Source organism: Mizuhopecten yessoensis, unplaced genomic scaffold, assembly GCF_002113885.1.
Source record: "Mizuhopecten yessoensis strain PY_sf001 unplaced genomic scaffold, ASM211388v2 scaffold1591, whole genome shotgun sequence".
NCBI classification, from domain to species: Eukaryota; Metazoa; Mollusca; class Bivalvia; order Pectinida; family Pectinidae; genus Mizuhopecten; species Mizuhopecten yessoensis.
Genome location: NW_018404123.1, coordinates 393,970 through 406,677, shown reverse-complemented (window position 1 = coordinate 406,677; position 12,708 = coordinate 393,970).

The window sequence follows — 12,708 nt, the reverse complement described above, 5'->3', positions numbered from 1 at the left end:
ATGGGTGGTAAATACTGACATATCTACCCCAGCATTTTTTATAAGACATTAAATTAGTCCACGATATACTGAAAGCATCTACATGCACATCATATGGGTCTGGTCTGTATGAGATATATGGTTTCATCTGATGTGTAATTCTTGACGCAAATAAATCCATATAAAACTTTCCGACAGTCTTCTAACTGACCAAAAAGGTGTTATTGTAATTTCCATTCGGAATCATCATTAATATTCCTAGACATCTTATCTGCCTCAATGTTATTTGTACCAGGCAGATAATTCGCACCCATGGCATTGATGTACTTTACTGCTACAGTGTTGTCTATGTAGAGCCTAACATGAATATTCTGTTTGTCACTACAAAAACATTGCAATGTCAAATTTATATGATCTATTGGATCTCTAGCATCCCACAATCCTCCAGTGGAGATGTTTCCTGTTTTGTTGACCCCTCCCCAGCCATAACTGGAACTGTCACTCTCTAGGATGACGTGGGGTTTTCCTTGAGATATGTATTTAAAACTGTTATCTATGTCATCAATCCACCATTGAATGTCCATTTGCAGTTTGAGACATTGTCATTAAAACATCAAAATTACCCTTATTCATTTTAAGTGCTGCATCTTTCTCATATTCTAATGTCTTATAGTAAAGTGCTGCATGAGTCACCCCTGCTGATGCCGCTACCATATTACCAATAACCTGGGCCAATTCCCGAATAGTCACTTTTTCCTTTTTTAGTACACACATAATGATGCAAGTTTCTCACATTTCTCTGGGGTTAGTTTTACTGTCATGGTAACCGAGTCAAGTATAAATCCCAAAAATATGATGGCTTTTGTTGGAGTTAATACAGACTTGTGTGGATGTACTGTTAATCCCAGATTATCCATCAGTGTCACTGTAGAAGTGATGTTATGGTGGCACTCTTCCACTGAATTAGCCAACAGTAATATGTCATCAATATAACTAACATTTGCCAACCCCTGTTTTCTCAAGTGTGAAAACACAGGTTTCATGATGTAAAGTGATATACTTTGTCATTCCACACAAACTGTAGAAATTTCCTATCCGATTTAGCGATGTTCACAGAGTAATATGCATCTTTCAGGTCCACTGACGCAAACCAACAATCCTGTCTCATAACATTGATAGCTGATTGCAAGGTTTCCATTTTAAAATGAGTAGTGTTAACATACTGGTTAAACTGTCCGAGATTAAGAATGGCTCTGTATGTTCAATCTTTCTGCGGTCGTAAAAATATGTTGCACATGTAACTATACTTAATTTCAAAATCATCAGTCACTAGTTCTATAACTTTTTTGTTTACAAACTTTATGATTTCATCCTCAACAATACCCATTTCAATCTGAGTAGCCTCTTTATCTAATGTACAGTAGCAATCTCTACCAAGAGTTGTCGTTCCTTACACACACTAAGAAGGTCGACTCTGGGTAGAGATTGGTACAGTAATAGACCGTGGTTTAAGTTCAGAGTTCAATATATATAGGCTATCGTGCATAAAGAACTTTTATACCTGGTCAAAAGTTTGTGGGACATATTGGTATGGGGGTGTCCATCCATCCACACTTGATCACCACGTTACTTAAATGTCATTCTGTTTTGATGATGCATGGTAGGAATATACCATATTTGAAAACTTTAGTTTTGGCATATTTTGAAGTAGCACACAGCTTTGCTCGGAGGACGCTTTCCTCACAATAGCTTAATTAAATTTATTGTTTGATTTTGATGGATTCTGCTTGTAATTAAATAGCACATTCTTAAGAATTTATTTTGTTTTAGCATTGATTGATTTTGATAAAACTTATCAATATTTATATAAAAAAAAAAGAACGGAGCTAAACTAATATTTGAATGGTTTTTCTGCAAGTAAAATTAACAGTAAGAAGTACTTAATAATTTCTTTGGTTTTAACATCTCAAGATAAATCAATAATGGGCAGTATCTAAACAATTACTTTCTATACAACGCTTTTGAAGAAAACGACATTAATTTGGATCTGCCACACTTTTGTTTCTGAGCAAAAAATTCCCCAAAATGGTAAAATTTCAACAAAATTCTTACAACCATACAGCTGTTTACCTGGTCAGTCGACAGTCATGTGTAACAATACAATGTACACACGAACGTACATACAATGGATGTGCGAGCATCTTCTTACCCCTTTCATCTGTATGTAAACTCTGCCATGGATGAGTCCATTATGGTTAACAATGGTGAAAGGGTTAAACACATTCAAACGCAAACCGGTTTACCCGAATTATGAGAGTATTAAACCATCGGCTACCACTACCTTTAATGGCAGTACCTGTATTTTTCTATTTATTTTGAATCTGAAGTACTGATTTTGTTTGAATTCCACTGAATATATTAGAAACATAGAGACATTTTCAAACGACAATTTGCGCGAGATATACCGTATATCAAAATTATATGAAAGTTATGTCTAACACGGTCAACAATTAATATACGCCAATGGCCAAAGTTATTTAAGTAACAAAGGACACGACCGAGGCCGAATTCAATTATAAAAAAATACAACATGAAATGTGATACCTTGTATCGGATATACAGTGCTAGACTAATTGCAATGTTATTGATACTTAAAAAAAAAACACTTTAGAATACGGACCAGGGAGGCCTTTTGTCATGTCTTTGATAGTGATTGTTGATGTACAGCGGAGGTTTCAAGAAGGAAAAAACGACCAAAATAGCGTACACGTTTTAGACAAATTTCGTGGAATATCGCTCGGTGCTTCAGAAGAAGAAAAAGTAGTTTGAGAAAGAAATTGTTGACAGACGACAAACGCCACGAGAAGGCATATATGAGCTCACCTGATTATTTTCGGATCAGTAAAGGCAGCATGAGAGTGAAGTCATGCTTCCAAAACAAATTACTCGAGTGTATCAAATCCAGACATGATGACAACAACAACAACAACAACACAACCTTCACGAAACACCCATACTCTGTTAAGCTACCGAATACGCTTCTTGTGACAACCAAACCAATCTACGTGAGGCTACCAAACCATATGCCGGAGGTTATAAAACGACCTGCATAACGTTACCAAAACAAGATAAACGAGGCAACCAAATCAAGCTGAACACAAAATCAGCTACGTGAGGCAACAAAATCTAGCTGAACACAAAATAAGCTATGCAAGCTTCACGAGGAAAACGAGACACAAGAAGCAACCAAAACAATATACACTAAGCAAACAAAACAATTAAGCTTCCCGCATCTATAGATAATTTGTAGGTCTGAGCCAGGGAAACACAGAAGTCCTCAAAGGGATAAAAAAAAATGTCTGACTACTCGGTTATTGATTTTCAAAACCGGTTCGTGGTCTCCCGACCGAAAAACCGGTTAATCGGCTATCCGTTGTCAACCCTTTTCCCATGGAAACAACAAATAAGACACAAAGCTACCAAAACAAGCTTCACGAGGCCACAAAAACAACACACCAGGCAACATAAACCACACACGAGGCCACAAAAACAATACACACCAGGCAACATAAACCACACACGAGACCACAAAAACAACACGCACCAGGCAACATAAACCACATACGAGACCACAACAACACCAAACACCAGGCAACATAAACCACACATGAGACCACAATAACAACACACACCAGGCAACATAAACCACACACGAGACCACAACAACACACACCAGGCAACATAAAACCACATACGAGACCGCAACAACAACATACACCAGGCAACATAAACCACATACGAGACCACAACAACAATACACACCAGGCAACATAAACCACACACGAGACCACAAAAACAACACACACCAGGCAACATAAACCACATACGAGACCACAACAACAACACACACCAGGCAACATAAACCACACACGAGACCACAAAAACAACATACACCAGGCAACATAAACCACATACGAGACCACAACAACAACACACACCAGGCAACATAAACCACACACGAGACCACAAAAACAACACACACCAGGCAACATAAACCACATACGAGACCACAACAACAACACACACCAGGCAACATAAACCACACACGAGACCACAAAAACAACATACACCAGGCAACATAAACCACATACGAGACCACAACAACAACACACACCAGGCAACATAAACCACACACGAGACCACAAAAACAACACACACCAGGCAACATAAACCACATACGAGACCACAACAACAACACACACCAGGCAACATAAACCACACACGAGACCACAAAAACAACATACACCAGGCAACATAAACCACATACGAGACCACAACAACAACACACACCAGGCAACATAAACCACACACGAGACCACAAAAACAACACACACCAGGCAACATAAACCACATACGAGACCACAACAACAACACACACCAGGCAACATAAACCACACACGAGACCACAAAAACAACATACACCAGGCAACATAAACCACATACGAGACCACAACAACAACACACACCAGGCAACATAAACCACACACGAGACCACAAAAACAACACACACCAGGCAACATAAACCACATACGAGACCACAACAACAACACACACCAGGCAACATAAACCACACACGAGACCACAAAAACAACATACACCAGGCAACATAAACCACATACGAGACCACAACAACAACACACACCAGGCAACATAAACCACACACGAGACCACAAAAACAACACACACCAGGCAACATAAACCACATACGAGACCACAACAACAACACACACCAGGCAACATAAACCACACACGAGACCACAAAAACAACATACACCAGGCAACATAAACCACATACGAGACCACAACAACAACACACACCAGGCAACATAAACCACACACGAGACCACAAAAACAACACACACCAGGCAACATAAACCACATACGAGACCACAACAACAACACACACCAGGCAACATAAACCACACACGAGACCACAAAAACAACATACACCAGGCAACATAAACCACATACGAGACCACAACAACAACACACACCAGGCAACATAAACCACACACGAGACCACAAAAACAACACACACCAGGCAACATAAACCACATACGAGACCACAACAACAACACACACCAGGCAACATAAACCACACACGAGACCACAAAAACAACACACACCAGGCAACATAAACCACATACGAGACCACAACAACAACACACACCAGGCAACATAAACCACACACGAGACCACAAAAACAACACACACCAGGCAACATAAACCACATACGAGACCACAACAACAACACACACCAGGCAACATAAACCACACACGAGACCACAAAAACAACACACACCAGGCAACATAAACCACATACGAGACCACAACAACAACACACACCAGGCAACATAAACCACACACGAGACCACAAAAACAACACACACCAGGCAACATAAACCACATACGAGACCACAACAACAACACACACCAGGCAACATAAACCACACACGAGACCACAAAAACAACACACACCAGGCAACATAAACCACATACGAGACCACAACAACAACACACACCAGGCAACATAAACCACACACGAGACCACAAAAACAACACACACCAGGCAACATAAACCACATACGAGACCACAACAACAACACACACCAGGCAACATAAACCACACACGAGACCACAAAAACAACACACACCAGGCAACATAAACCACATACGAGACCACAACAACAACACACACCAGGCAACATAAACCACACACGAGACCACAAAAACAACACACACCAGGCAACATAAACCACATACGAGACCACAACAACAACACACACCAGGCAACATAAACCACACACGAGACCACAAAAACAACACACACCAGGCAACATAAACCACATACGAGACCACAACAACAACACACACCAGGCAACATAAACCACACACGAGACCACAAAAACAACACACACCAGGCAACATAAACCACATACGAGACCACAACAACAACACACACCAGGCAACATAAACCACACACGAGACCACAAAAACAACACACACCAGGCAACATAAACCACATACGAGACCACAACAACAACACACACCAGGCAACATAAACCACACACGAGACCACAAAAACAACACACACCAGGCAACATAAACCACATACGAGACCACAACAACAACACACACCAGGCAACATAAACCACACACGAGACCACAAAAACAACACACACCAGGCAACATAAACCACATACGAGACCACAACAACAACACACACCAGGCAACGTAAACCACACACGCGGCCACAATAACAACACACCAGGCAACATAAACCACATACGAGACCACAACAACAACACACACCAGGCAACATAAACCACACACGAGGCCACACAAACAACGCACCAGGCAACATAAACCACTCACGAGGCCACAAAAACAACACACACCAGGCAACATAAACCACACACGAAACCACAACAAAAACATACACCAGGCAATATAAGCTACATACGAGACCACAACAACAACACACACCAGGCAACATAATCCACACATGAGGCCACAATAACAACACACACCAGGCAACATAAACCACATACGAGACCACAACAACAACACACACCAGGCAACATAATCCACACATGAGGCCACAATAACAACACACACCAGGCAACATAAACCACACACGAAACCACAACAAAAACATACACCAGGCAATATAAACTACATACGAGACCACAACAACAACACACACCAGGCAACATAAACCACACATGAGACCACAAAAACAACACACAACAGGCAACATAAACCACATATGAGACCACAACAACAGCACACACCAGGCAACATAAATCACATACGAGACCACAACAACAACACACACCAGGCAACATAAAACACACACGAGACCACAACAACACACACCAGGCAACATAAAACCACATACGAGACCACAACAACAACATACACCAGGCAACATAAACCACAGACGAGACCACAACAACAACACACACCAGGCAACATAAACCACACATGAGACCACAAAAACAACGCACACCAGGCAACATAAACCACATTCGAGACCACAATAACAGCACACACCAGACAACATAAACCACACACGAGGCCACAACAACAATACACCAGGCAACATAAACCACACACGAGACCACAAAAACAACACACACCAGGCAACATAAACCACACACGAGGCCACAAAACCAACACACACCAGGCAAATAAACCACACACGTGGCCACAAAAACAACACACACCAGGCAACATAAACCACACATGAGACCACAAAAACAACGCACACCAGGCAACATAAATCACATACGAGACCACAGCAACAACACACACCAGGCAACATAAACCACACATGAGGCCACAAAAACAACACACACCAGGCAACATAAACCACATACGAGACCACAACCACAACACACCATATGAAACCAACATACCCACACTTGGCAACAAAGACAACATACTAGGCAACAAAGACAACACATAAGAGACAACGAGGTTTAGATCGACTTTCGGTAAAAATGACACCCCCAATGATCCTATATACATGATATATAATGTATGATAATTGGGGGTGTAATTTTTACCGAAACTTGGTCTAAACCCCTAACATATGTAAAACTATACTGAACACCTTAGTTTAGGTCCAAATATAACTGTAACTAATTCCCTGTGGGATAAAGGTCAACAATAACACCGAACGGAGGAGATAACATTGAAAGGGATTATTGGATACATACATAGCACGTAAATGGTGCTAACATGCGCGTCACACGCCTCCTGTTGTCGAGTAGGATGTTGACTATCAGTGTTAACGAGGCTAATGATATCACACCCGGTATATGTCTATACCTGTGGTATTGATCTCCGAGTTCTCGGGGTACATTTGTCTAGTTTATTGAATTTACATCTAACAGGCGCTAAACAATCTATACAGTGGGACCATGGATGTGCTCGTATTGACGTTTAACGTATATTAATGATGCAAATAACATTCATCTGCGTTCCTAGACAATCCTGATTGACTTATAATAGACAATATGCACATTACAGAACACACTATGAAAGCAGTTCAATACTTGTATTTACATTTTAAAACTATTTTTTGAAACATGTGCCTTACATCCATCTCTCACACATCATGGGTATCTTTAGTTTCTTCAACTAACCACTGTGCCGAGCAAAGTTATCGGCCAATCAGAGTTTGCAAGGTTACATTCAAAATGATTAGCTGGTGTTGTCGATTCGTTGTTGATTCGTTGTTAGACAATTAGTTTGCGAGACGGTCAAAAGAGACATTAACTTAAATTGCTCTAATGTTTTCATCTTAACTTTTTTCTTTGAAAATGTCGAAATTGTTTCATGTGTATTTGTTAAGAGATTTAGATGATTATCAGATATAATACTATGGCCACCGGACATAGCTATACTGGCCTGCTGTTTCATTCGGACAATCCTGGAGGACCGTGGTGAAGGTCTTTCATCAATTATGTTCGTCCTATTTATGGAATGATCATGGGCGTCCCTTTCAGCAGAATCCGTGGCGGGGACTTACTTCTTATCGGTGCATGTGGTAGTCCTTCACCCCACACTTACCAAGTGGGAACCATATTCACTGTTGCACCTTTCAGATACCTCTGAAAGTCTACTAGCGTGTGGCCAAAAAGGATTATTAGAAATGTTGTGTACCCTGCAATATATATTACTTAGACAATATCTTTAAGGGGGCATGATAATTATAACATTGTCCATGTACAAAAAGTCTCTTCAACATCTCTGTAAGTCCGCTTGCATTCACAGTCTGACACCCTGGTGCTGAGTTTTTGACTAGTGTCGAACGTCACACCAAAGTCTTTCTGGATAGCACATGGCTGGATGTCCACGTTGCCTTTAGAGTACGTAGCTGTGTCTCTCATTTACATATCCCAAGTTGACAGACTAACGCTCCGCGAATGAAACTTCATCTTTCAGTTGCCTAGCAATTAACTAAAGATGTCCGCAACTGAATCTAAGATTAATAGAATCTTCCCCTACCTTGAGGGTGTGACAGAGAAATCTCCAACCCGAGGGGTGATGTGCTTTGGTTGTCTAACCCGAGGCTCTGCCATCTTATTATTTCAGTCACAGCTTCACCGACAGTAGTCTGCCATATTTGTAAACAAAAACACATGTGGGGTATGCATATCGTCATTCACTCTTGATGACGTACCAATTACCGATGACGCATTTTAATGACGTCACAATTGAACACGTGCTAATCGGCACGAGGCTATCCCCCCTAGGGGGTGACAATCTGATCTTTCCCGGCTTCCCGGCTAAAACGGGAAACATACCTATGAAGGGTAGGAGAAAAGCTTATCTTTCCCGGCTTAAAATGGAGACACACATGTGAAGGGTGAGAGAAATCTGTATCTCTGTCTTTGTGTCTGGGTCAATACAGTTTTGTGTCTTCTGCAGAAAACTTGGCGACGGATTGTTTTTCCTTGTTAGATCATGGCTCTAGAGAGAAAAGAAAAGAGAAATGGCTCATGTATATTCCTCTTTGGGACATCACTGCTTATTTTGGTCAATTCAAATATCATCCTTTTCCGTTCTCCGAATGCCTTCTACATTTTCCCTCTCGTTGCGTGGCTGGGGTGTCTGTCGCCTTCTTGAAATGCAAGTAGAGTGCGTCAGTAACATGTCTGTCCACCTCTTAGCAGTTTGTTAAACTTCAGATGTTTCGTGATGTGATCTCTGATAACTTACTTCAGTAGTTTACACACAAAAAGTGTAATATTAATTCGTCTGTAGTTGATAGCCGTCTTCCTAATTCCCATTTTGAAAATAAGCATGTTCCCAGCTTCTTTCGGGTGACTTGGTCATTTTGTTTTTCTCCAGAATCTTTTCGTATGTAATTTCAGCTGTCTTCAAATTACTTTCCTAGTCTCTTATTTAACTTTAAAACAGTATAGCTTTGCGAATTTGTTTGACATTTCGCCTTGCTGATCGCCACTTTTTACTTTCTTCGTTCATTCCCACCTGGATCAGCAAATCATCCATGTTTTCTCTTGTAAATATCTTATACTTGCTGAACATATTAGCTTCCTCTCTGTCGCTGATCCCCATTTTTGGTTGTTGTCTAACTTACCAATTCCTGACTGTGTCTTCGTTGTTGAGTTTGACGTACTTCAATAAACTTTTAGTATCTGTCTCAAACTGTCCCATTAGTTGATATATATCGTTTAATTCCATTTCATAGCCTCCTTTGTAGCACCCGGATCTATTTGTTTCTGTCCTGCTTGCCTCTTTGATCAATACTATTGAAGGCTATTGACACGTGGTCATTGCCTAGCGGTCAGGTGACATTGTGTCCTTCACCGTCCTTCCTCTTTGGTGAAGAGAAGATTAATGGTTTTGAGGATGTTTCTTTTTTTAAATGTGTGTTCTGGCACATACTTGCTGAAGTAATGGACTTGATAGTAAAACACTGAAAATATTCGTGAAAGCTAACTGTTTGTTGGCTGTTATTGATTGTGTCTGCCGGTCGATAACTATGGAGTTAAACTCGCCAATAGTAATAAAGTGTGATAGGCTGTCAATTGCTTCCCTGGTCTTAATGCGTGATCTGCGAGTAGGTCATATTGCTTGACAGACTTCTGTAAACGATCTACCTGGAGTCTCTCAGCAACAGTCAGCCTCACGTTATATCAAACTATTTCCTTGAATTCAAGATTCTCGAGCTTCTCATCCAGTTTCCCTGGTACCTTATGTTTATTCATATCACCAAACTTCACAAAGGCGTCATAATTGGCAATAATGAATTTACTGATTTCTTCTAAATTTCCTTGGTTGCTTTGCCCTTCTGGGTGTATGTTTTACGTGAACTACTCGAAAAGATCGTCCTTGGCTGCTTTCGGTACTAGTCTATGTACTGGGAACGTCTGTGTTCTATTAACCATACAATCTGTTCCGCCTTTTCACCGAATCGGCGGCTTCCGTTTCTCCAAGGTCGTTTGCCACTAGCCTAGATATAAGGTGCTGTACCCCCATGTTTCTCCTGATTCCTCATACGCGTTGATTTTATCGAACTGCTCTCGTTACTGTCCAGCTTTCCTCGGGGCAAAATTTAACTGGCCCTGAGAATGCTTACTGCCACAGAAGATGATGTTTAGAAGTTATTTCTATAAAATGCATCTGGACATTATTTGTCTGGCGGCAGTTTTGACTTACTCGGAAATTTCCTTTCTTTTAATTGTACGAGATTTTCTTTAGTCATGTACTGAAAATAACTCAACTGTGTATTTTTTTCAAAATAAACAATATTCATTAAATAAAGCATGTTTTTCCCTTTCTTTAAATTTTCAAAAACTAGCACGTATTCATTATGCCTTTTCTATTCACTTCAAAATGCCAATACTCTTATAATATATGTTAATAATATGTATTTTATAAGCAGGACAAATACTTGGATTTTTTTTTTATATTTGTGACATATAAGGATATCGACGTCATACAACCCGGTGTTCTGCCCAGAGTTAGTATTGATTTGCGATAGTCGTACATCCATATTTGTTCTATAAATTTCTCCGGAACATTTGTCCGGAAAAAAATCTGAATTTGTTCTTGATATTGTTTACACATTATTGTTATTTATTGTTAGATAGAAAATATCAACAATCCTAATAGAATATAAAATATAAATCGCATGCCTGGATAACATTTCATACTTTTCGATGTTTATTGATTAGCATTACTTCCAGGTAAACGCCGACCATCATCTGTGTAACGATAAAACTGGCCTGGTTAGTTTTTTTTTGTACCGCGGTTCCAGATCACCTGACTGACCAGTTAACTTGGTAAAGTATGTACTCATTAGAGTGACCAATGGTCTCACCGTCATACATAATTGTAGCATCGATTACTCATAACGATTGCTAGTTTTTGGTCTGTCTACGCGTGCAGACTATTGTCGCGGAACACTAGCTAGTCTGATTGGTAGACTTGACGACCATGCAAGGCACCCGCGAAGGAAACGTCAAGGCTTGCTTCAGAAATTATGAGTAGATGCGAACTATTGATTTATCGTTATTTTTCGATATCAACACGTTCGTTAAGACAAATTAAATAACCAATGGTGTTTAACTAGATTCGATGGACAATTGTAGAATCATTATAGTGATACTTGGGTATGGAATTCACAGGTGAACAACTCTTTTATCAGCCTTAGTCATCTGGTGTAGCAAATCATCAACACGTCACAACCTCGCCAGGTAGTATATTGCAGATCACAACACACCTTCAAATCGACATCCCAGCCTTAAACACCGTACTCAGCCTGGAATAATAACTTTCCTCATGGACGACGTGTGGGGACAACGGACCAACATCGTCGTGATTGTGCAGAAGGACTTTCCGTTTCGCCTACGTTTCTTAACAGGAAACATTGTGTGTCAATAACTGAAGTAAGGTTTTGTGTAATATTTCCATAGTATAATTGATTTCTACATGGAACCAACACTGATCGTTTCTTGTCGAAGTAATCGGATGGTAGACTGCTTTTACAGGATCTAGTAAACGTTAGGATGGTTTCCAATGGGACCGCGGTGTGACAGAGAACAAAAGATGGTCGAATGAATCTATTTGATTTTCTATCAGGTCAACTCAATCTAAAGGTTGATTTATCAAAACTTTATAAAACAGACG